Genomic DNA, 26481 nt, shown 5'->3' on the forward strand with positions numbered 1-26481 from the left:
CTCTATATGCATGTATATATTATATCTTATCCTTAAAAAGAAAAGGTATTTTAAACATTGAACTCGTCTCAGTAATGCTTTATGTTCCATGACCTTTGGTATGTTTTATAATCATTTTGGATCTAAATATTGATCTAATTTTGACCTCTTCTTTAAGGTCCTGCTCTAACTACTGTTGACAACTAAATAGAGTGGCTTAAGCTGAACAATAACTCTACTTGAAAACTTAGATCAAACACCTGGCATCTAAAGGCAGGCACTCAAGAAATGAATGAACTGAGTAACAGAAGAGTATGGTTTAATGTGACGAAGTGAAAGCTAAGTCATGTTTAAAATTCTGTTTTTTCAGTTGATAAGACTATAAGAAAGTTATTGTTGACTATTCAGATTGCTATATATAATACCTTTAATTTGTTCATTCCAGAAACATATTAAGATGTCAGCTATTAAAGAATGGTGATAAAAAGCTACTGATTAAATTTTTTTCTTTCTGCTTTTCTCCCCTAAGCTAATCATCAGTGTCATTCATTTACCCACGCTGCTGAGAACCAATTAAAACATATAATTCCAGGTTTTAAAACATGTTTGTTTCTTGTGGGTTTTCAAAATCTGTAATAGACTTCTGACATTTTCAAGTAAGATATGATTTGAACCTGAGGTTTCATATTTGGAGTAAATTTGCTATATTCCTTCATATTTTATTATAAACTTCAGGTCAAAATGACTTTTCACCAAGTTATGTCTTACAGTAAAAAACTAAAATCTTCAGGCCAGATCTATTTGTAAATTCAAGTGTTTATTATTGTTAATTTAGAAAAACATTTACAGTAAATAGAAATGAGGATTAATGTTATTCCATAATACATGAGGGTTTTTTTAATTTAACCTTTGACATCTTTGCTTCCTGTATTGTTTTAGTTCATTTTACTGCAGTTAATCAGTATAGTTTTATAGCCATGCAAATGAAAGGTCTAGAATTAAGCTTTAAAAAAAACTGTCAGTTAAAAATTTATCCATCTCTATTGTGGAATATTTGGAAAATAATGAAAAACTGAAGGAAAAAAATTACCTCTCATAGCACCACTTTAGATGATCTGTGTTGTTATTTTGTGGAGTGCTAAGATAATCAATTTGATTTAATGCTGAAAACTGTAAGGGAACATTAAGTTTTGTTAACCAGAGAATGACAAGATTAGAATTAGCTAAGATTTTGAATGCTTCTGTTCTGTGCATGTATTTAACAATACATTTTGAATATATTCCTTCTTTGTTTTTCTATAGGATGACTTCTAACAGCAGCAAAATATTCATTGGTATGTGTGCAGCATAATCCTGGGTTGTTGATCTTCACTGGATATTCTTATAACAAATAGCTACATCTTTGGCACATCTCCAATTATTTCCTACTTGGCAGTTTTATAGATGCCTTTACTATGAAATTACTAAATATAGAAAAACAATCCTTATTTAAAGATATACTAATTACTTAAATAGCTGGGTTTAAATTACTCATAATAGTAATCTAAAATAGAACAGGAAAATACAAGAAATCTTTATATGTATCGGAATTTCAGTATTTCAAACTTAGGGACTTCCCTGGTGGAGCAGCGATTAAGAATCCGCTTGCCAATGTAGGGGACGCCGGTTTGAGCCCCGGTCCGGGAAGATCCCACCTGCCGCGGAACAACTAAACCCGTGCGCCACAGCTACTGAGCCTACACTCTAGAGCCCGCGAGCCACACTACTGGGCTTCCCTGGTGGCGCAGTGGTTGAGAGTCCGCCTGCCGATGCAGGGGACACGAGTTCGTGCCCCGGTCCGGGGAGATCCCACGTGCCGCGGAGCGGCTGGGCCCGTGAGCCATGGCCGCTGAGCCTGCACGTCCGGAGCCTGTGCTCCGCAACAGGAATGGCCACAACAGTGAGAGGCCCGCGTACCGCAAAAAAACAAAAAAAACTTACGTACATTCATCCATGCAGAAGATATATGAGTAGTTGCCTTCAGGGAGACAGAGTAGAGCAAATAACCATGATACAGTGTGGTTAGTGCTATAGTAGAGAATAACACGGTGCTGATGGGAGCTAGGGAATGGAGGTGGGGGTACACATAAGGTGTAATCACAGAAGGCTTCCTAGGAGAAGAGGTGATATTTAAATTTAGTCTAGAAACTGAATGGGTCTGAGGCTTATTGGGGTGACAGGGTAGGGAGAGCAGAGGGAAGCCAAAGAGCAAGGCAGTGCTCTATGAAGTAAGAAGCATTATGTCATGTCACTGGAACTTTTTAAACGATGATTTGTTTTGGAAAATGTAAAAGAAATCTCATATACTCTCTTAAAAGTCCCCATAAAATATCTTTCAAAAAGAAAAAAAAAATCTGCATTCTCACAATCAAGAAAGCTTGGCTATAGCTTTTCTTTCAGGGGTTTTAGTTCAAAAGTTTTCCTTTTCTTACAAAGTTATAATATTGGCTATAACTTTTCTTTCAGGGGTTTTAGTTCAAAAGTTTTCCTTTTCTTACAAAGTTATAATATTGAATTTGCTTTCCAGACTGAATGTATCATTTATGTCTCCCCAGCTGGCCATCATTACACAGGTTGGTTTAGCTGGAACATGGGATGCCAGTGGAGAATGACCCCAGATTGAGTACTAGATACTCTGAGATATAATCTAACTGAACTAAGGAGTTCACTGAAGACTTAAACTGAAGAACAGCATGGTTAGAATTAACATCACAAACACCTCAATTTTACATACTCTGAAAACTTCAGAAGTGAGTTAGTTTTTAGGTTACAATTTTTTTACAGATTGGTCTCTATGAATCTGGTTCTGATAACCCTTATTTACCTACTAAATATTTGAGCACCTGCCCTGCATCTGACACCTCTAAAATCTGTCTGCTGTAAATATGTAGCTGTGGATCTGGTAATAGGAGAGACGCATTAACGTGCTTTCAGAAATGTGATCGGTACAGGAGGGACCGGCCTGTAACTCAGGGTAGAAGGTGCTGCTTCTTGCAAACCATCCTGACCAGATAGCCCTGCATGCAGCCCCGGTCCCCCAGTATTTTTTCCCTTAAGAAAGTGTGAATGTGTTATTTTTATTGGAAATGAGTGCAAAAAGAGATTGCTTGCTGGTTTTGATCTAAAGCCAATTTTACAACATTAATTTTTATCTAAGTTCAGGTCTGAGTAAAGACTTAGAGCTTAATGACTTCAACAAAACAAGAAATGTGCCTTTTCTTCTCCATCCTCCTAAAGCCATGGTTTTCAACTAGGGGTGATTTTGCCCACTGGAAGGCATTTGGCAATGTCTGGAGGTATTTTGGGTTGTCACAACTCGGTGGGGGAGTGCTACTGACATCTAGTGGGTACAGGCCAAAGGCGCTCCTAAGCATCTTACATACACAGGACTGCCTTTCCACGCATCCCACCACACGCAAAAAACAAGTATCCAGCCCCAAATGTCAGTAATGCCCAGGTTGAGAAAACTTGCACCAAAGCAAAGGAGTTTCCATGGATAGTTCCACGGGTAATACAGCCCAGTTTAAAAACACTGAATCAGTTTTTTACACTAATGTTGAACACAAAGGTGAACAATCCAGAACTCATTTCCAGCTGAATTTTAGGATAAATTTTCCCATTTTTTAATACATATGGGCCCACATGCCAAACATTCAACACAAATCATTGATCCCCAACTCAACCCAAACTATTTTCTACTTTTTCTCCTACAACTTACTCCATTCTAAAGTCTCAGTCCAATGCTAGGGTAGTCCTTCAAATTTTCCTCTAAGAAATGGTGATTTTTATTTCAAAGAACTGATTTCTAGCTCTTGAGGTCAGAGAATTTCCATACAGTGCAGGTCTGCAGCAGTGTGAACGACCGAGGAGACCCAGAAGAATGGCCTTGAAGTTTGTTGGCCAGTATTAAGTCGATATTCAAATATTGTGTAATTCCACCTGTATGAGATACCTAGCAACAGAAAGTAGAATGGTGTTAGTCAGGGGCAGCAGGGAGGAGGGAATAGGGAGTTATTGTTTAATGGGCACAGAGTTACTGTTTGCAATGATGAGAAGAGTTCTGGAGAAGGATGGTAGTGACAGTTGCAAAACAATGTGAATATACTTAATACCACTGAACTAAACATTTTAAAATGATTAAGATCGTAAATTTATGTGTATTTTACCACAATTAAAAATAATTTAAAAAATAATGGTCATGGGCTTTCCTGGTGGTGAAGTGGTTAAGAATCCGCCTGCCAATGCAGGGGTCACGGGTTCAAGCCCTGGTATGGGAAGATCCCACATACCGAGGAGCAACTAAGCCCGTGTGCCACAACTACTGAGCCTGCGCTCTAGAGCCCGCGAGGCACAACTACTGAGCCCACATGCCACAACTACTGAAGCCCATGCGCCTAGAGCCCGTGCTCTGCAACAAGAGAAGCCACCGCAACGAGAAGCCCGCGCACCACAACGAAGAGTAGCCCCCGCTTGCCGCAACTAGAGAAAGCCTGTGTGCAGCAACGAAAGCCCAATGCAGCCAAAAATAAATAAATAAATAAAACTTCTTTTTTAAAAAGTGCCTCTAAGATTTTTTTAAATAAATAAATAATGGTCATTAAAATGAGGTCAAAATACAAAAGTAATTAAGAACTCTGTTCACCACCTGATTACTGTGAACAACTCTGTGTAAAGATGTTTGGGTAAATAATATATCGAATGATACCCATGGTGTATAATATATATATATATATATATATATATATATATATATATATATATATATATACACTGAGTATATAAAAGAGAAGAGTAGGCACATTGAAGCAACTCTATTTTCTTTTTAATTTTTTAATTTTTTGGCTGCGTCGGGTCTTAGTTGCGGCACACGGTATCTTTCATCGTGGCGCGCGGACTCCTCTCTAGTTGTGGCATGCGGTTTTCTCTCTCTAGCAGTGGCACATGGGCTCAGTAGTTGTGGCGTGCAGGCTTAGTTGCTCTGCAGCATGTGGGATCTTAGAACTCCGACCAGGAATTGAACCCACGTCCCCTGCATTGGAAGGCGGATTCTTAACCACTGGACCACCGGGGAAGTCCCAAAGCAACTCTTTTAAAAGTTGCTGTGTTGAGATGTGTTGCCCACGAAGATTGCAAAATTTTGATCATGGCTTCCTCTCTTGCACTCTGCTCATTTTGTTCATTCACTGTTTTCAGTGATTCTGACTTCACCACTGATGGGTTTTTCTAAATTTGGCATATGGAATCAGACCCACTTTGTCTAAGTCCTGCCTCCTTTAAGGTTCATACCATTGGTAGATCTGCCACCTCCTGCCTTCTGTCACCACCCTTGCCTTCTGCTGTTGTATCAACTAGTTGGCATCTGTCCTAGATTTCCTCACCTTCCCAAGAGAGGATAGTAGCAGAGAATGGATTATGCAGTGAAGCTGCTCAAGTGCAAAATCACTGTTTCCACCACTTGGACAAGTTAATCTCTTAAAGCTTCAATTCCTCATCTACAGAGCAGCAAAAACAATAGCACTTATCACATAAGAATATTATGGAACTAAATGAAATAATGCCTGTTTCTTGGGCATAGCCCAAGAAACATGTGAGGGACTTTAGAGCTTCAGTCTTAGACGGGGTGCAGCCATCCAGCTGACTCCCAGCGCTGCTGCTGTCTTCCTTTGTGCTCAGTTATTTCACCATCCTTGGACCTGAGCTGCTCCACCCAGCCATCATAGACCCAGCATTTCATTTGCTAATTGCGGGGCTTTAAAAAATTTTTTTTTGATTGTGGTAAAAAACCATGTAACCTGAAACTTAACCACTGTAGCCAGAATGTAGCCATTTTTAAGTGTACAGTTCAATAGTGTTAAGCACATTCACACTGTTGTACAACAGACCTCTAGAACTTTTTCATCTTGCAAAACTGAAGTTCTACTCCCATTAAACACTAATTACCCTTTCTCTAGTGCTTGGCACCCATCCGTCTACTTTTTGTTTTTATGATTCTAACTACTTTAGATACTTCATAGGAGTGGAATCATACAATATTTGTCCTTTTGTGACACTTATTTCACTTAGCATAATGTCCTCAAGGTTCATCCGTGTTGTGGCATGTGCCAGGATTGCCTTCTTTTTTAAGGCTGAATAATATTCCAATGTGTGTATATACTACATTTCTTTATCCATTCATCTACTTCGGAAATTTGTGTTGCTTCCAACTCTTGGCTGTTGTAATGCTGCACAGGCCTTTTTTTTTCTAAAAAAAAAACCATTTATGTGTTTCTAGCACTGTCCACAATACTTGAACATAGCAAGTCTTAATACTTGTTTTATAAATGAATAAATGAATAAATTAATTCAGCAAGTCTTTAGAATATCCAAGTCTCCTAAAAACAATAAAATTGTTCTATGTGTCTTTACATTCTGACTTTTGTTGCTGCTTATATTTTAGCATGAAAATATGTAATAAATACTGTATACTAATTGTTCTTTCCTATGTGTCAGGTTTTGTGCCGAGTACTTTAATGCATTAACTTTTCATTCTAATCCTACAAGGCAAGTATTATTATCATCATCATCTCCAGTTTACAAAAGAGAAAATAAGACTTAGAGAAGTTAATTGATTTGCCCAAGTCATGTAGCTCATAAGCTGTGTTTTAAACCCAGACTGAGGCCAGAGATAGAAAACTTAATCTCTGTGCTATAAATGCTCTAGTTATAGTACATGAACATTTTTTAGGTCCCCTCCCAACTTTGTGAATAGTGGTGCCTTTAAGATCTTAAAAAAAAAAAAAAAACCACCACCACCTATGGCATTTCAAAACTGCTCTTTAGCTGCTGTATGATTAAATAAATAAATAAATAAATAAATAAATAAAATTCAAAAATTAAAAAAACCCCTGCTCTTTAGGTATTTTGAAAAACTGGTGCATAAAAATAGTGAGTTTCTAAAAATGCACACATCTCACCTAGGGAAGTACAGAAGTACTCAGAATAGGTAAAAATAATATCCATAGTAGTTAAAGAAGAGGATGCTATTTCCATATCCTCTATTGTCCTGGAAGCATTGATAAAATGAGGCCTTATAATTCAACCCAAACAACATTTGTCTTGGAGATGCCTGATAACCCAAAGTGTGGCTAGGCAGGGCAGCTAAGCTCCAGCCCTAACATCTCGCTGAGACTAATACTTCTTATTTCATCATCCTTTCTGTCCTTCCTTACTTTGCTTGCCTGTCTTCAAGCCTGGTTGGCAAGAGACGTTGCAGGAAGACACCATCCAATAGCCCTAAGGAGGGGTAGTCAGCCCAGACTGGAATACAGGTATAGTAAGGGAACGTCTCCAACAAGAGGGAAAGAGGGAAAAGAAAGAGGGGGATTCGTGATGAGCTAATGTATTGAGAAGGGGTTTTCTCAGACTTTGGGAGTGAATGTAGGTAATTTGACAAGCAAATGAAAAACAAAGTATGTATCATAATATACTATATCCTTATTTGTGAATATTTACACATAATGATGGTATTAATGAAAGCTGACTTCACCAAAAAGCTGCTTTAGCTCTGATTGGGTAGGAGGTATATAGATTACCGAATCCTTACCTTCCCCTGAAGAAAGTGAATAGATAGTGTCTAAAACCACACACAATATCAGGAGATATAGCTAAAGGTTGAAAGTGGCTGCTTTGGAAACTAGCAACGTCATGAGAAGGGAGGTTGGGGCAGGGGACTGTGCTTTGTTACTGATAGATGTTTTAAGTTATGTACTTTTACCACTTCGATTTTCTTAAAAAGTAAATGAATTACACCAGCACTTCCAGATGTGCATTGTTCATGGTGCAAAACAACAACCAAAAAAAAAAAAACTAACGTGCACATGATATATGATTTTAAAGTCTGGGGGAAAAAAGAGTACATTCAAGATTGCAAATCTGGGATATAGAGACAGGAGGAACTGAGGAAGAGAGGAAAAAGACTATTTGAGATGTGGGGTATGACTTCATTGTATGACTTCATATATATTTGTTTTATTAAAGTCTTATCCCTACAGAAATGTAACTAAGACTTCTGGTCTTTTCCTCTGCTTCCTTGGCCCAATCTGCCTTTTTTCCTGCCTCCGTATTCAAACCAGTATTTATACATTACAAACACCAGTCTTTGGTGTATGATGTTTGGTCAAAAAAAAAAAAGAAAGTGATATCTCAGTTCAGAAAATCCCTTACCACATCAATGATGATTGGGGAAGATTGATGCTCGCTTTAGGTCCCCAGACCTTGGTTTTTATTTATTTATTTATTTTTGGCTGCTTTGGGTCTTCGTTGCTGCATGCGGGGCTTTCTCTAGTTGCGGCGAGCAGGGGCTACTCTTTGTTGCGGTGAGTGGGCTTCTCATTGTGGTCGCTTCTCTTGTTGCTGAGCACAGGCTCTAGGCACATGGGCTTCAGCAGTTGTGGCACGCAGGCTCAGCAGTCGCGGCTCGTGGGCTTTAGAGCACAGGCTCAGTGGTTGTGGCGCATGGGCTTAGTTGCTCCTCGGCATGTAGGATCTTCCCAGACCAGGGCTCGAACCCATGTCCCCTGCATTGGCAGGTGGATTCTTAACCACTATGCCACCAGGGAAGTCCCCAGACCTTGTTTTTTTTTTTTTTTTCTTTTTTTTTTTTTAATTTTTTGCTCTATAACAAATTTAATCAGTTATACATATACATATGTTTTCAGACCTTGGTTTTTAACACCTTTCCTGCAAAAGAAGAAGTATTACCTTTGAAACTTCTGATTTTAATATCATGTAAGATTTTGCTATTCCATGGACCAGCAGTATCAGCATCACTCAGAAATTCATCAGTGCAGAATCCCAGGCCTCACCTCAGAATCTGCATTTTTTAACAAGCTTCCAGGTAATTCATATGTATGTTATGGTTTGTGGTTCATATGCATGCTAATGTATGAGAAGCAATGATCTAGAGGTATTTATGATAAACAGCACTAATGTTATTTATATTGCATGGTTCTTTGATTTTAGAGTCCTTTTATTTTAGTAATTGTCAAGCAGTTTATGGACTCCACTTTGAATCTTTCCAGTTAGCAGCTTTTTTTTTTTTTACATTACACATTCTCATAGGAAATCTATGCACAAATTTATTAACTACACCCTGGGAATCCTAGTACTGCATCCTATGATCACACAGCCTCTAACAATGAAATGTACGTTGTATCATGGTGAAGTATCAAGTAGGCTGATTCAAGTTACCAAATTTATACCAAATTATTATTGTTTGAGCAATAAACACTACAAAACATATGTAATTCCATTCCATTTTTTAAAAAGTCATTTATTCGGGCTTCCCTGGTGGCACAGTGGTTGAGAGTCCGCCTGCTGATGCAGGGGACACGGGTTCATGCCCCGGTCCGGGAAGATCCCACATGCCACGGAGCGGCTAGGCCCGTGAGCCATGGCTGCTGAGCCTGCGCCATCCGGAGCCTGTGCTCCGCAACGGGAGAGGCCACAACAGTGAGAGGCCCGCGTACCGCAAAAAAAAAAAAAGTCATTTATTCAACAAGTACTTGGGCACCTATTCAAATGTCAGGCATTGTTCTAGGCATTAGGAATATCACACTGCAAAACTGGAAAAAATTTCTTCCCTCATGAAACTTACATTCTAGTTGAAAAGATAAGTAAGAAAACTATAGCATACTTGAGATAGTGATGAAGACTAAGGAAAAGAATCAGGGAGGGGGGATGAAAAAATGTGAGGATGTGATAGAGTCTTACAAAGACTGGCAGTGAAGACCTAACAGAGCAGAATACTGAGCAAAGAGATGAAGGAAGTGAAGTATGGAAGTGTCAGTGTAAAAATCGATGAAGAGCCACTCTAAGAAGGAAGTGGAAAGTCTAATTCGAGCCAACCTGAGGATTATAACCCAGGAGACGGACTTTCAGAAAGCTCTGAGGACTGTTCCACCCACTAGAGGTCAAAGCACAGTTATATAAGTTTTTGAGACAAAGGGTTGTACATCAGATAACATACTGACAGTTTACATAGTCCAACAAGACTAATAGTGGGTTATTGTTAGCCTTTACAGGATTAAGAAAGGAATGTTGTCTCCTAAGGAGTTACCTTGCTGGCACCAGAAGGAAATAGCTTTTTTTTGGTGGCATTTTTGTGTTTTTTAAGGGGATCTAGTTAATATGTAATGCAGATGCACAGTGCACACTAAAGGGGAGAGGGTAGTGGCTCAAATGGGCAGAGAGGGGATTTTATGTTTAAAATTTCTTGTTCCATCTTAAAATAATTTATTTTATCAGTAGCAGAATAATGGCTCCCAAGATGTCCATATCCTAGTTCTGGGAAACTGTGAATATGTGACTTTACATGACAAAAGAGACTTTGCAGATGTGATTAACTTAAAGATCTTGAAATGGAGAGAGTATCCTGGATTATCCAGGTGGGCCCAATGTAATCATTATAAGTGAAAGAAGGAAGGAGAGTCAGAGTAAGTGAAGGAGATGTGATGGCAGGCAGCCTCCAGAAGCTGGAAAAGGCAAGGCATCAGACTCTCCCCTAGAACATCCAGAAGAAACACAGCCCTGCCAACACCTTAACTTTAGTCCAGATTTCTGACTCCAGAGCTGTAAGATAATAAATTTGTGTTGTTTTAATCCACCCAGTAATTTGTTACAGTGCAATAGGAAACTAATACAGGCAGCTAGACCTGTGGTTGTACAGACAAGTTATCTGCTTTAGCAGACACCTCCAAAATTACAATGGCTTTATAAAACAAACATGTATTTCACTTATGTACTGCACGTTGTCTAGGGGCTCTGTGGTACAGAAACATTCAGGGATCTAGCTCCTGTGGCCCAGTGAGTGCCTCCCCTAGGCTTCACAGTCCTCTGCTGAATACTTTGAATCTGACTTGATGATACAGGAAGAAAGAGCATAGATAATCACAAAGGCGAATTTAAATGACTGAGCATGGAGGAGGCAAAAGATACCTCCACCTGTGTGCCATTGGCTAGAACTTAGGTAATTACAAGGCCACCTCTAGCATTCCAAGAGAGACTGGGAACTGTACTTTATGTGCCTAAACAAAAGGAAATTGGTTTAGTAACATAGCCAATCTGTTACAATCCACCTTTCACGTGACCAAGTGTCTGTGTATACCTTTATCCTGTACATAGAACATAGTCAACTCTTTCTGCAAGGGATGTAACCCCAAGTCCCAGTCAATACACCCCATTCAAAGTCCAGATCTCCCGTGATGTGAAATTCTTTCCATCAGGTCTGGATGTTAAAGGAAACCAGAATATGTTACCCTAAACAGGAGAATGCAAAGAATCTCATGAGAGTTTTGAAATGGCCAAGGCTGGAAGTAACTCAGGTCACTCCTGCCCATATTCCACTGGTCAGAACTCAGTCACATGACCACACAAAACTAAGGCAGTAGCTATGCTCAAGAAGAGGAGACAAGCACTCCAAGGAAGGGGATGAGTAAGAACAAAGGGTGGTTCTAGTCTTTCATTACCTATCATTTGGATAAAAGTTCTGTTTACTTTACCAAATGAATTTATTTTACTTGCAGTTCCGTAGCCCTATTTACTTTTTCTTTTTAATTTATTTATTTTTTATTTTTGGCTGCATTGGGTCTTTGTTCCTGCGCACAGACTTTCTCTAGTTGCAGCAAGTGGTGGCTTCTCTTATTGCAGAGCACAAGCTCTAGGCGCGTGGGCTTCAGTAGTTGTGGCATGCGGGCTTCAGTAGTTGTGGCACGAGGGCCCAGTAGTTGTGGCTCGTGGGCTCTAGAGCACAGGCTCAGTAGTTGTGGTGCATGGGCTCAGTTGCTTCGCGGCATGTGGGATCTTCCTGGACCAGGGCTTGAATCCATGTCCCCTGCATTGGTAGGTGGATTCTTTTTTTTGCAGTACGCGGGCCTCTCATTGTTGTGGCCTCTCCCATTGCGGAGCACAGGCTCCAGATGCGCAGGCTCAGCGGCCATGGCTCACAGGCCCAGCCACTCTGCAGCATGTGGGATCTTCTCGGACTGGGGCACGAACCCATGTCCCCTGCATCGGCAGGTGGACTCTCAACCACTGCGCCACCAGGGAAGCCCTGGTAGGCAGATTCTTAACCACTGCACCACCAGGGAAGCCCCTACTTTTTCTTTTTAATTAATTAATTAATTAATTTGGCTGCGGAGGGTCTTAGTTGCGGCACACGGGATCTTCGTTGCAGCACATGGGCTCCAGAGTGCACGGGCTCAGTAATTACAGCTTAGTTGCCCCACGGCATGTGGGCTGTTAGTTCCCCGACCAGGGATTGAACCTGCCTCCCCTGCATTGGAAGGCGGATTCTTAATCACTGGACCACTAGGGAAGTCCCCGTATTTACTTTTGTGGTTAGCACTTTATGTAAGGCAACTTATTTTGAGTATTTCATTTGTCCATGCTTTTCTGGAAAGAAAGCATACAGCACATATTAAAGAAAGTATTCATAGATACAGAAAAACATACTAGTGAAATAGAATAATACAGTTTTTTAGCATTTAGATTCTTCTTCTCCTCTTTCTTCCCCAATATCTCTACTCCAGTTTTCATTGCAGTTTTTGTTTTAAATAGGAGAGAAGTTAGGATGAAAGAAGATGGAAGGACTTACTGTTCCAAGGCAGGGAGTGTGGTCAGCACACAGTCCCCAGCTGTCAGCCCCTTTCTGGTCAGCACATGCCTTCAGCCATGCTGAGGTCCTGTGCATCCTGCTGTAGGAACAGGGAAATGCCTGGGTTTAGTGTAAGGATGGTTCATCTTAGTATGTGGTGCATATGGCACTCACTCAGGAGCGGCCTTGAAAGGTAGTAGTGAAAGGAAATCCTCCCTATGGGGGAGAGCTTCAGACTCATCCACTTTGTGGGGAAAGAAGTGGCCTGAGATTAGAATGAATATATATATATATATATATATATATATATATATATATATATACACACACACATATATGTATATACATATATATACACATGCACATTGTGTGTGTATGTGTATATGTTATATATAATTTTATATGCACACACACACTCATGGGTAGTGGTGAATTACCTATCTCTCATCAGGGTACTAGAAGCAAAAATATTACAATATAGCTGTGTTAATAATTATTGTTAATTAGTCTTTTTCTGATATCCACATCCTATGAAATTGTAAAAAGCAAAAGCAAAACCAAAACTAACAAACAAAACTGACCCATCAACAATCTCAATTAATTATCCTAGCACAAAAAATCCATAAACGTAATTTTCACGTGGCCAAGACAGCCCAATAGAGTGTTTTGGCTAAAAGGAAGAACAGAGAAGGAAAAATACCCCACATTCAAGACAGGCAGCACTACATTATTCAATATTTCTGGAAAATGGCCCTAGGTCATGACTCAAATTTAACTTGCCAGTTTATTAAAAGGCTACAATGTGACTAAAAATAGTGAAACAGCTTGCCTTCCCTCTATAAAATTCTTCTTTATTCCAAGAGAATCCCCCTTTAAGAATGTCCAAGAAGCCAGGGTTTTTTTCTGATTCCCTTGATATCAAATGCGAGATAAGATTATGACAAGTGCTCATAATCTAACTTGTCTGAGATTTTTCTTTCATATCTGTGCCTATCAGTGCCCAGCTACACAGTTCTGGGACACTTAAGTACTGAGATTCTGTTCTGCAATCCTTCTAACATAAAGTATCTTTCCAAAAATATACCCCCAGTCCAAGGAGCTGTATGGAAAATATCTCCACCGTGTGACTCCTTGTGAAACCCTGAGTTGAAAATAATTCTATCTTTGCTTGAAGATCTAATTGCCCATGAGCTGAGTTCATTGTGGATTACCTGAGAAGCTGCAGCTTATACATTGCTTTCCAGAGTCACAATCTCTTGTAAATTACAAGAGTTGAGTGCTACTTAATCTAATAATACTGCACATTTAACCTGCTTTTATGGATATTTATCAACCATGCTTTGCCAAACGTTTGTCTACAAGGCATCTGCTTGCTGTTTTAACCAGGATGACTTCATCATTGTTGTAAATAAATGTAGACCTGTTGAATGATGGAGTGATCATAGTTCCTGCAAACTAAACAGGGACACTGAACCCGAGAGTTGATGTACCTCTAAGAAAAGTGGACATATAATGTTGTCCCTGCCAGATGAAAGCAAACTGCTTCTGGTATTCTGGTGATTGGGGAACAGAAAGAGGAATTTGCAGGTCAGTAACTGCCTGTACAACTATGGTGGTATTGCTTTGCTTCAGCAAAGAGCCATCTGAAACAGGAGCTAAATTTAACCCAGGGACAATGATTTCAGACTTCTGGGCCCCAGAATTTAAGAGAATACATTTGTGTTATTTTAAGCCACCTGATTTGTGGTAATTTGTCACAGCAGCTATGTGAATCTAATAGTAGCTATGTTGAGAGAAAAGGAATGTTGTTGTTCCTGAATATAATGAACAATTTTCCAGGGTCATCTTTCCTGCTTCAAAATGGGAGTCTTGAACTTCTTAAGAACCACTTTCATCAGCTCATCACCATAGTATCATGAGAGCCTCAAGTTTAAGGTGTTTGTAATCTGGAGCATGAATGTAAATAGATAAAGAAAGAGGATCTATACCTTCAGCTCTTACTTATTCACTCAGTGAGAACCTGGGGCTGCATCTAGTGATGCCCATGCCTGAATCATGCTATCTGTGTTTAGTATATTACAAAGGCTGAGGCAAAGGAATACTGCTGTGACTTTATAGGTTTATGAGTAAGTGCTTTTCAATTCCCATTAGACTATTCACAATACTCCCAAATGAATCTTTTTTTCCACTAAAAAAAAGAAGAATTTACAGATATAAAGAACACCTAAAGTCAAAAATTTAAAAACTCAGAATACAAATGGATGTAAAACAGGAAGGTATGAAAAGGGTTGACAGAACATACAACAGAAATTTAATAAAAATTTCAAAGCAACTCAGAAAAGAAGACTAAATTAAAATTTCCAAGTAAGGAGATTTGACTGAAAAACATAATGAGAGATATTGAGGAGATAAATAAAGACAACCAAGAGAATGAACTGAAATAAGGACAGAGGTAAAAATGATCAGAGAAAAGGTCATAGTGATAGAAGATAGGCAAAGGTGATCTAACATCCATACAATTGGAGCTTCTAAAAAAGAAAACAGGGGCTTCCCTGGTGGCGCAGTGGTTGAGAGTCCGCCTGCCGATGCAGGGGACATGGGTTCGTGCCCCGGTCCGGGAGGATCCCACGTGCCGCGGAGCGGCTGGGCCCGTGAGCCATGGCCGCTGGGCCTGCGCGTCCGGAGCCTGTGCTCCGCAGCGGGAGAGGCCACAGCAGTGAGAGGCCCGCATACCGCAAAAAAAAAAAAAAAAAAAAGAAAACAAAACAAGCAAATAGAATAAATATTTAAAACCAAAATCCAAAAATATCTTCCAGAAAGAAAAAAGATCTGAATCAACGTATTGAAAAGGCCCACCCTGTTCCTGGAAAAATTATTCTGAAATGATCAATTCTTAGACATGTCCTAGTAAAACTATTAGACTTTAAAAGTAATGGGGGAGGACTTCCCTGGTGGTGCAGTGGTCATGTTGATACTGTAGACCCTTCATATATGTGAATAAGTGGCACTTTACCCCTGTGGTTTTCCTCTTCAAAACCTGTAACATTAGTCCAATCATGTGAAGAAAATCAGACAAATCCAATAAAGGGGCAGTCTAAAAAATACTTGACTAGTATTCCTCAAAACTGTGAAGGTCATCAAAAACAAGGATAGTCGGAGAACCTGTCACAGCCCAGAGGAACCAAAAGAGATGTGAAAACTAAATGTAATGCAGCATCATGGATGGGATCCTGGCACAGAAAAAGACATTAGGTAAAAATTAAGGAAATATGATCACACTGTGAACTTTAATGAAAATGATAATAATAGTAATAAATCAATACCGGATCATTAATTGCAAATGGAACATACTAATAAAAAATGTTAATAAAAAGGAAACTGGGTGTAGGTTATATGAGAACTCTCTGTACTATCATCTCAGTATTTCTATTAATCTAAAAAATAGTTATAAAAAATAAGTCTATTAAAAAAAATAGGACTTCCCTGGTGGCACAGTGGTTAAGAATCCACCTGCCAATGCAGGGGACATGGGTTCAAGCCCTGGTCCGGGAAGATCCCACATGCTGCAGAGCAACTAAGCCCGTGTACCACAACTACTGAGCTTGCACTCTAGAGCCCATGAACCACAACTACTGAGCCCTCGTGCCACAACTACTGAAGCCCGTGAACCTAGAGCCCATGCTCCACAACAAGAGAAGCCACCGCAATGAGAAGCCCATGCACTGCAACAAAGGGTAGCCCCCGCTCGCCACAACTAGAAAAAGCCTGCGTGCAGCAATGAAGACCCAATGCAGCCAAAAATTAAATAAATAAGTTTATTATTTTTTTAAAGAAAAACCATAGAGGCATAGATGTAGGGAACAAACATATGGACACCAACGGGGGAAAGGGAGGGTGGGAGGAACTGGGAGATTGGGATTGACATATATACACTACTATGTATAAGACAGATAACTAATGAGGACCTACTGTATAGCACAAGGAACTCTACTCAGTGCTCTGTGGTGACCTAAATGGGAAGGAAATCCAAAAGGAGAGGATATATGTATACGTATAGCTGATTCACTTTGCTGTACAGCAGAAACTAACACAACGTTGTGAAGCAACTATACTCCAATAAAAATTTAAAAAAAAACAGAACTCAGGTGGGCAGTGGGGAAAACTGCTTTGAAGGAGACTAAAGAGACTGAAAAAACAAATGTAATTGTGAGCCTTAATTGAATTCTGGATTAAAGAAAAAACTATAATAAACAATTTAGGAACAAATGGAAAGATTTGGAAATGAATGTTAATAGATATTATTTAATGATATATAATAATAGAAATTAAATAACTCAATTGAAGTTTAAAATTTTTTGGAAGTGATAATGATATTACAATTCTGTTGGAGAATTTCTTTGTCTTAGAATACATTTTGAAGTATTTACATATGAAATACTGCAACTTAATTGTCATTGTCAATTTAATTTCACATGGTTAAGCAAATAATAAATAAGTAGGAAAAGAGAGAAAAAAACAAAATATTAACAAGAGTCAAATATATGACTAAAGAATATACAGGTGATCATTTTTCTGTTCTTTCAGCTTTTCTGTAAGTTTTTAAAATTTTAAAATCCATAGTCGGAGAAAAAAATAAGAAAGGCTTGAGTTTTTGGAGAAGCATAATATTACATTAAATTTGCCTAGGAGAGAAAAAAATTACCTGTTCTGTTTTCCTCAAGATGAAGGGCATTTGGAAGCATATGAATTACCAGTTCCACAATTCTCCAGAGTAAAACTTTTTCAGTCAGTCATAACTGAGTAAAATATTCCAGCAACTGCCACGTGGCTGGGGTGCCTCGGTGAAACGATGATAAGCTGAAGACTGTTCACATTCACATATGGTCAAATAGCATTTCATCCTTTGTTGGTTTTTACAACATAGTCACAGACACCATAAGCGATGTCTATGCTTGAGTTGCCTGCTTATCCAGGCTATAGTAGTCAGGTCATTCTTGTTGATGGGATAGGTCCAAGACTAAAAGCTCTTCAGAGATTACTGGGAACCGGGCAGAGTTTCAAGCTCAATCAATGTATTAGTTTATTTAATCCTCATAACAACTCCATGAGGGAGATATACTATTATCTCCATCTTACAGATGAGGAAGCTGAGGTAAAGAGAGGTTATGTAACTAGCCCTAGATCACACAGTAATAATTGGCAGAGCTGGAATTCAAATCCAAAGCTAGCTACGGAGTCCAACCAGTGTCTCACATTCAAAAGAGTACGTGGCCCTTACTTGTGGTTACGTATTCCACATGATGTTCATATTCTTTGTGACACAGTCCCCAGTTCTCAAAATATGGTTGAAGGGCATTCCTCCTATGCACATACAGAACCAGGCAGGTACATTCTCATTTTAAAGGCAAAGGGACTTTGATCAAATCCCACCTAATGATATTGTTATCCATCAACCTCAGAATGAGCATATTTGTTAACTGTTCCAGGAACAAATTTTGCTAGTTTTATATCCAGCTGACTTGCAGTATTTCAAACATTTTCCTACCTAACTGGTTGTGGCATGTTTTTTACAAAAATGGCCACAATTTCCCAATCCCGCCCCTATTTCTCTTAACAGAGAATCTGAAAAAACATGCATTTTATTATGGTGAAGCATTTTAAGAACCAGCAGACAAAAATCATCTTTGCTCCCTGTCAGCATTTATAACCTCATAATTGTTGTGATTTTGCATCTCCTCATGTTAAGGGCAGAGTCTGTTTCCCCATCCCTTGGACGTGGGCTGGTCTTATGACTTGCTTTGGCCAAGAGATTTCAGCGGAAGTGATGATGCTCCCGTTCTGGGCCAATGAAGGCCTTACACTGTCCTGTTGTCTCTTGTAACCCATTCAACTGCCATGAGCATAAGGCAGGGCTAGACTGCAGGAGGATGGGAGGCCATGTCATGCAGCCAAACCCCAGACGTCGGCGAGAGCCGGCCAAGATCAGCAAGGCCATCCCACAGCTCATTGCTGCAACATGAGGAAGCCTCACTGAGCTCACAATAGCTCCCCAACTGAGCCCAGCAAAATTTCTGACCCACAGAAGCATGAGCTAAGTAAATGCTGGTTGTTTTAAGTCACTAAATTCTGAAATGGCTGGTTGCACAGCAAAACCTAACTGACACTCCAGCTCACTGAATACTTAGCACTGGCTTTTCCAAAACCTCAATATGTCCCAAAGGTACACCCAGCACCCCACGTCTTAATCTCTTCAGGCTGCTATAACGAAATACCACAGACAGGGTGGCTTATAAACAACAGAATTTATTTCTCACAATTCTGGAGGCTGGAAGTCTGAGATCAGGGGGCCAGCATAGACAGGAGAGGGCTCTCTTCTGGGCTGCAGACTTCTCATTGTGTCCTCACATGGCACAAGGGGCTAGAGAACTCTGTGGAGTCTCTTTTTATGAGAGCACTTATCCCATTCACCAGGGCTCTGCCCTCATGATCTAATCACCTCCCATCACCTTGAATTTTGAGGGAACACAACAGACACTAACTCCATGAACCTCTTAACAAAGAATCTGAAGGGATGCATATTTTGAAATGGTTAAGCAAAGCCCAAGCAAGGACCACCACACAGAAAGTGTCTTTGCTAACTTGTCAGCGTTTGAAAATCATGCTATTTATCATTGATTTTTCTCGAGGACTTCTTGCTGTGCAGAAGTCCAAGGAGGTAACACTTTTTAATCTGGCGCTCAAATGTGAACATTTCTCAGACCCAATTTTCTCCAATAGGAGCTCGTCCTTCCTGTTTACCAGCTGTCTTCCTGGTCATTAGCTGTTACTAAGTACTGATTGGATGAAGGCTCTGTAAGAGCAGTCGTTCATTGGCTGATCTCCAGGGTCACATCTGAGAGGAAACGGTAGGTATGGGACCACTGACCATGGCAATAGCAGCTTTTCTGTTGAGAGCTGTAAGAGCTGCTCTCACAGTTTTGCAAAACAGCAAGAACAGAGTGTTCTTCAGATGTGGCTAATCTTTACCATTACTGGCAACATAACATTCTAGTGGTGAGGTTTCAGGTTGTCCTGCAAGAGGTAGCCACTCAATTTAGCACTCAATTTAGCTGCTCTTTTCAATGAAAGTTTCTGTGTGGGTATATCTCAAAGATGTGCTCCAATTTGTGTATTTTTTGGAGTTGCAGTGTACAAACGCCGTTTTCACGGTACTTTGTTTAATCTATTTATAGGAACTTTATATATTAGGGAAATAAAACTTTGGTCCATGATCTAAGTTCTAAATAGTTTTTCTCTGTTCTCTTTTCATTTTGCTTATGGTGGTGTTTACTAAGAAGAAAAGTACAATTTTTATGTTTTCAAATGTTATCAGCCTCTTAAAATTTCCAGATTTTGTGTCATAATTAAAAAAGCCTTTTCATCTCTGAAGGAAATTATGTTCCTCCTCTAAAATTATGTTCTCATGTTTTCTTTAGTGTTTTACGATTTTGCTTCTATCCTTTCAAACCTTTTTGGAAAAACAAAAAACTTCAAGTCATTTGGAGTTTATTCTGGTATGTCTTTCAGATAGTTAATGTTGATTCCCAAATCATTTATTGAATATCCCATTTTCCTCCACGATTTGAGATGCCACTTTTTACTGCATAAATTTCCATATTCATATTGATTTTTCATTCTCTTCCCTTGCTCATCTGTCTATTCATTTACCAATGCACACTCTTTACATATTTAGGTTTTATAATGTCCTAATATCTTTTGACTTTTTCAAATTTTTTGGGACTGTTTTTGCAAATTTATTTTTCCATATTAATCTTAGAATCAGCTTGTCCAGTTAAAAGATTGTTACTATTTTTACTGGGATCATATTAAATTTATTGGTTAGCTTAAGGAGAACTACCATTATAAAACTGAATGTAGTATTTTTTTTGGCTGTGTTGGGTCTTCGTTGCTGCGTGCAGGCTTTCTCTAGTTGTGGCAGCGATCAGGGGCTACTCTTCATTGTGGTGTGCAGGCTTCTCACTGCGGTGGCTTCTCTTGTTGCGGAGCACGGGCTCTAGGTGCAAGGGCTTCAGTAGCTGCGGCGTGTGGGCTCAGTAGTTGCAGCACACAGGCTTTAGGGCGTGAAGGCTTCAGTAGTTGTGGCCCATGGGCTTAGCAGTCGTGGCTCGTGGGCTCTATAGCGCAGGCTCAGTAGTTGTGGCGCACAGGTTTAGCTGCTCCGCGGCATGTGGGATCTTCCCAGACCAGGGATCGAACCCATGTCCCCTGCACTGGCAGGCGGATTCTTAACCACTGCACCACCAGGGAAGTCCCTGGATGTAGTATTTTTTGTTTTCAATGTACAGTTGTGTTTATTTTGAGAATTAAAAAATTTTGCTCACATAGTTCTTTACACTTATTAGGTTAGTTCCTAGGTATTTTATCTTTTAAAATTACATTGTAGGGACTTCCCTGGCAGTCCAGTGGTTAAGACTCCACACTTCCGGGCTTCCCTGGTGGCGCGGCGTGGCAGTGGTTGAAAGTCCGCCTGCCGATTCAGGGGACACGGGTTCGTGCCCCGGTCCGGGAAGATCCCACATGCCGCGGAGCGGCTGGGCCCGGGAGCCATGGCCGCTGAGCCTGCGCGTCCGGAGCCTGTGCTCCACAACGGGAGAGGCCACAACAGTGAGAGGCCCGCGTACCGCAAAAAAAAAAAAAAAAAAAAAAAAAAAAAAGACTCCACACTTCCAATGCAGGTGCATGGGTTCGATCCCTGGTTGGGGAACTAAGATTCCACATGCTATGCAGCACGGCCAAAAAAAAAAAAAAAAAAGATTAAAATTATACTGTAAATTGATCCTTTCCTTCTATTATATTTTCAAACTTGTTTGTTTATATAAAGCTATTGATTTATAAATATTCACGGCATATGCCACTGTGTTATTAAATTTTTACTTGTTTCCCATGAGATTTCCGCATATATGAGCATATAGTCAGTCTACAAACAGTGATAATCTTAACCTCCTTCTTTCCATTTCTATACCTCAAATTTCTTTTTCTGATCTAATTCTGCTGTTTTAGCGCCTTCAAAAACCTATTAAGTGGAAATTCCCTAGCGGTCCAGTGGGTAGGACTCCGTGCTTCCACTGCAGAGGGCACAGGTTCAATCCCTGTCAGGGAACTAAGATCCCACAAGCCATGTGGTGCAGCCAAAAAAAAAAAAAAAAACACAACCAAAAAACCTATTAAGTGATAATGATGAATGAGGCTGTTCTGGTTAAAAATATGTTCACAAGTTCCTTGACATTCATCCCTTCAAAAGATGGACTCATCTTTTTGAATGAAGGCTGGACTGAATGATTTACTTCTATGGAACAGAAATAAAGTGAAAGGAAAGGTGTGTGACTTTGGAGACCAGGTCATAAAAAGGACTGCAGCTTCCTTCCTCTCTCATGGTTTACTTACTCTGTGCCAGTGCCATGGTTTGTTTTCGTTTTGTTTTTTTTTTTTTTGGCTGTGCTGGGTCTTTAGTTGCGGCGAGCGGGGGCTACTCTTCGTTGTGGTGCGCGGGCTTCTCATTGCGGTAGCTTCTCTTATTGCAGAGCACGGGCTCTCGGGGAGCAGGCTCAGTAGCTGTGGCTCACAGGCTCTAGAGCGCAGGCTCAGTAGTTGTGGCGCACAGGCTTAGTTGCTCCACGGCACGTGGGATCTTCCTGGACCGAGGCTTGAACCCGTGTCCCCTGTATTGGCAGGCAGATTCTTTTTTTTTTTTTTTAACCTTAAAATTTGAAATTTATTTTCGTTAAAAGATATCTTTAAAAGAGAAAACAAGGCAAAGAATGGAAGAAGATACTAGCAATACATGTAACTCACAAACTTTGGTATCCATCATATGTAAAGTGTTCCTACTAATAATTAATAAGAATAAGACAACCCAATGGAAAAACGGGCTACCAACTTGAACAGGCATTGCACTCAGCAGAAAATTTAAATGGGCAATAAACATTTTAAATGCCCAAATTTATTAGTAACCCAGGAAATGCAAACTAAAATCACAATGAGATGCCACTATACCAGGTTGTCAAAAATCTTGAAGCTTGATAATACCAAGTGTTGGCTTGGATATGAGGCAACTAGGACTTTCCTACACTGCTGATGGGAGAGCAAACCAAGAGCAGGACGTTGTGGAAGACAAAAGCAGAGGGAGGTTTGAGACGACCTTTCTAAAAAACTTTAGCTGAGACTGAAGAATGGGGAGTTGGTCAGACCAAGTAACTCCCGGCAGAGAGAACACTTTGTACAAAGATCTGAATCGGAAAAGGACTTGGCGTGTTTGAGGACCTGAAGGACACGCAGCATGGCCAGGGCAGGAGCAAGGGGCACAGGACCAGAGCAGCACGGGATTAAGGCTGAAGTGGCAGCAGGAGACCCATGTCCCTTCAGGCCACCCTAAGGATTCTGATTATTATCCTGAGCCATCAGAGGTCATCAAAGGCTTTAAGCAAAGGAATAATGTTCTCAGATTTGCATTTTTTCAGGGCTCTCTCTCTCTCAATACTAGGAAATGGGCTGAGTGTATGTGTGGGCACGAGTGGATACAGGAAAACCACTTGGCCTTTTGCAATAATGCAGGCAATCAATAGTGATGACGGGCTGGGGGGAGGTAATCAGATTGTGAATATTTAGGAAGTGAAATTAGCAGGCCGTGGTGGTGAGGAAGGAGGGAGACGTAAAGGGTGACTTGTGATGTCTGGGGTCTGACTTGCATGTGGTGCTGTGCAGGCACTCAGAGAGGAAACCGTGGCAGAGAGCCAGCTGGGTGAGGGCAGAGAGGTCATTATTAGTCCAGCTCTGCACATGCTGATTTTGAGATGCTCATTTTGCCTTGAGGTAAAGACATAAAGGGTGCATCTGACACGTAAATCTGGACCCAGAGGTGTCCTGGAGCAGCTCACACGTGCTCTGCGTCTCTTACCAACTCTGCAATCACTGATATTGTCAGTACCTTGATCTTGGCCGTGGTGAGAATACTTACACCATGGAAATTGGCAAATGCTACGATTCCGGGTTTTTCCCCTCTGGAGAATCGGCTGTTAACCATTTACCTGCACCCACTCTTTGCACCAGAGCAGAAGTGGCAGGCAGATTCTTAACCTCTGTGCCACCAGGGAAGTCCCCAGTGCCAAGTTTTGAGGACACTCAAGCAGGCTTGTGGTCCCAAATGTTGAGGCACTGAGGCTTCTGGCCAACCGTCATGCAAGTGAGCTTGGAAGTGGATCCTCCTGCCCAGATTAAGCCTTCACAACTGATACCCCAGCTGATATCATGACTGTGACTTTATGAGAAACTCTGAACCAAAACAATACAGTTAAGCTGCACCCCCCCTTTGTGTGTTGGTGAAGTTTTTGCTTATTGGACTAGATTATAAATTGATTCACATGACCCACAAAGTTTAAAAATGATTTGTATCAGCTTGGACTGAAAGGGACAGTGACAGTACAACGTGAAGAGAGGTCTTTAGACCCCTGCACAACTATAGACAGGAAGCAGCTGAGAAAATGATTTAACTGTAAACATGGGTACCTTTTATGGAACTGGAAGGATAACTCAGAGGGTGGAGCCAAGAGCCCAGTGGATGGAGAAAAGAGCCACTGAGTACTCTCAGGAAGTTGACAGAGTCCTAATCAAGGAACTGGCAACATTTACCCAGTTAGATTTCAGAATTTCTGTGGACTAGTGACTACTATGTGCCTTTCATTGCTCTCCCCTTTGAAGGGAAATGCCTATAGAGACACAGTTACCCATGCCTCTCTCATTGCATGTGATGTATGTGGTAGTGGTTAGTGCAGATCTCCTGTCTTTTTAATTCACAGACCTTCATATGGAGAGGAACCACTTGAGTTACACCCAAGGAACTGCATCCAAGAGCTCATTTGCTCCAGGACCTCACAAGATTCTGGATCTTAATGTTGTATTGTAATGAGAACTTTACAGGGGTCTGGGGAGGGGATGAGTGTATGCTCATGTAAAAAGAATGTAAAACATTTGTGGCCAGAGGGTGGATTCTGGAAGTTTTAAAACATGGGCCCCAAATTCTTTAACTCTCCTCCCATCAATCTGATTCTGTGGCTGCTTGACTAATAGAATACAGTGCAGAATAAAGATTCTGTATCAGTTTCTGTTCCCAGGCCTTACGTGTTTAAAAAAAAAAAAGATAGTTGTTAAAGATGGTAAGCAGATTTTATTCAGGACGGTGACTGGTACAGGGACGACTGCAATGGGATTTTGCAGTGGGGGAGACTGGGCTCAACCTCAAATACAGCATGGTAATTGGGAATTTAGAGCCAAAGAGCAGGGTGGGGGTTAGCAGATGGAAATTCAGTAAGAGGAAACATCAAAGGTAAGGGGGTTTCTGGTTAAACCTATCTAACAGGATTCTTGTTGAAGGTAGTCCAGGGTGATCAGATATTACCTAGGTCAGCGGTCGGCAACTGACCAGGGCACCAGGGACCGGTTTCCTGGAAGACAATTTTTCCACGGCCGGGGGGATGGTTCAGGCAGTAATGTAAGCAATGGCGGGCGGGGGGGGGGAGTTCAGGCGGTAATACGAGCGATGGGGAGCGGCAGATGAAGCTTTGCTTGCTTGCCTGCTGCTCACCTCCTGCTGTGCGGCCTGGTTCCTAAGAGGTACTGGTCTGTGGCCCAGAGGTTGGGGACCTCTGACCTAGGTGATGATGGAGGCTAAAAATCCTAATCAGATACGGAACTAGAGGGTTCCTAGAATGACTTAGTGGGGTTCTTGCTAAACCTGAATTTTACAGATGGGACAGGAGGTCAGGAGATTGACTAAAGTTTGGTCAAGCAAAGAATCTTTGTCCTAAAACACCAGCAACTGCTACTTCCTGTCTTTGGGGACACTAGCTTTTGGAACCCGTATGCCACGCTGTGAGGAAATCAAGACCACACGCAAAGGCCACGTGTAGGCATTCCAGCAGGCCCAACTGAGGTCCCGGTCCACAGCCAGTATCAAGCATCAGACACGAGTATGGGAGCCCTTGACATGACTTTAGCTGCACTCATAGGAGAGACCCTGGATGGGAATCCCCTAAGCCAGTGAACCCCAGAAGCAAGAACAATAACAACAGCGTAATTGCCATCTGTTCCTGCGACCCAACCCCTCCTTTAGTTCAAGCTCGCCAAACTACTCACGGGAATTAGCAGTTGAGGGAACTTTCCAGAGCCCTTCCTCGGAAGTGTTGATTGGCTTGCACCCACGTCAATCAAAACTTTCTGCCCAATGGGCCTTTCAGCCTCCAGGCAGGGTGTGAGCCTATTGGCTAACACAACCGCTCTCTCTATCTGTAGTGTGGGCAAAACCCAGAAAGTACCCACAAAGACTACACGGGATCAAAACACCTCCAGAAGTGGCGTTCAGGGCGGCTTCCTCCAGTGCGGTCCAATGAACTCTTTCTTTTGGCAGCAAATTCAGTCCTCGAGCCCGCCCAAAAGGAAGAAGATCTTGACTGGTTGTTTAGCACAGGGGCACAGAGACTCACGGGAGCCTCGACGAAGAACTTGCCGTTATTGTTCAGATCGCCTGTCAATCAGCGCGCCTTTCTGGATGGGCGGAAACTGGTGGCCCTTTGGCACCGCCTCTTCCTAGGCTGGTGTGTAGGGAGGCCGCTAGGCCGCAGCGGCTGGGAACCTGCCGCGTGGGCGGGGCCGCGCTGCACGGGCCTACAGTTGCTTCACGTGAAGCGTCGGGAGTGCAGCGAACCTCGGGGCCGTGAGAGGGGGGCTTGGCCCGGTGCGAGCGCGGGGGCGGGGCCGCGGCCGGGGCGGGGCTGGAGGAG

At 41.3% G+C, this 26481-nt stretch overlaps 1 long non-coding RNA gene across 1 annotated transcript; it reads right to left on the reverse strand.

Moving 5' to 3' along the window:
• Nucleotides 1-7997: 7997 nt before the first annotated feature.
• LOC309812876 lies at nucleotides 7998-26435 on the reverse strand. Its single transcript, XR_014295409.1, has 4 exons — nucleotides 25838-26435; nucleotides 12650-12749; nucleotides 8717-8736; nucleotides 7998-8626 (listed from the first exon to the last, which is right to left on the reverse strand). It is a non-coding gene; the product is annotated as an uncharacterized lncRNA (long non-coding RNA).
• Nucleotides 26436-26481: the final 46 nt, after the last annotated feature.

This window comes from Mesoplodon mirus, assembly GCF_964341445.2.
Source record: "Mesoplodon mirus genome assembly, chromosome: 12".
NCBI classification, from domain to species: domain Eukaryota; kingdom Metazoa; phylum Chordata; class Mammalia; order Artiodactyla; family Ziphiidae; genus Mesoplodon; species Mesoplodon mirus.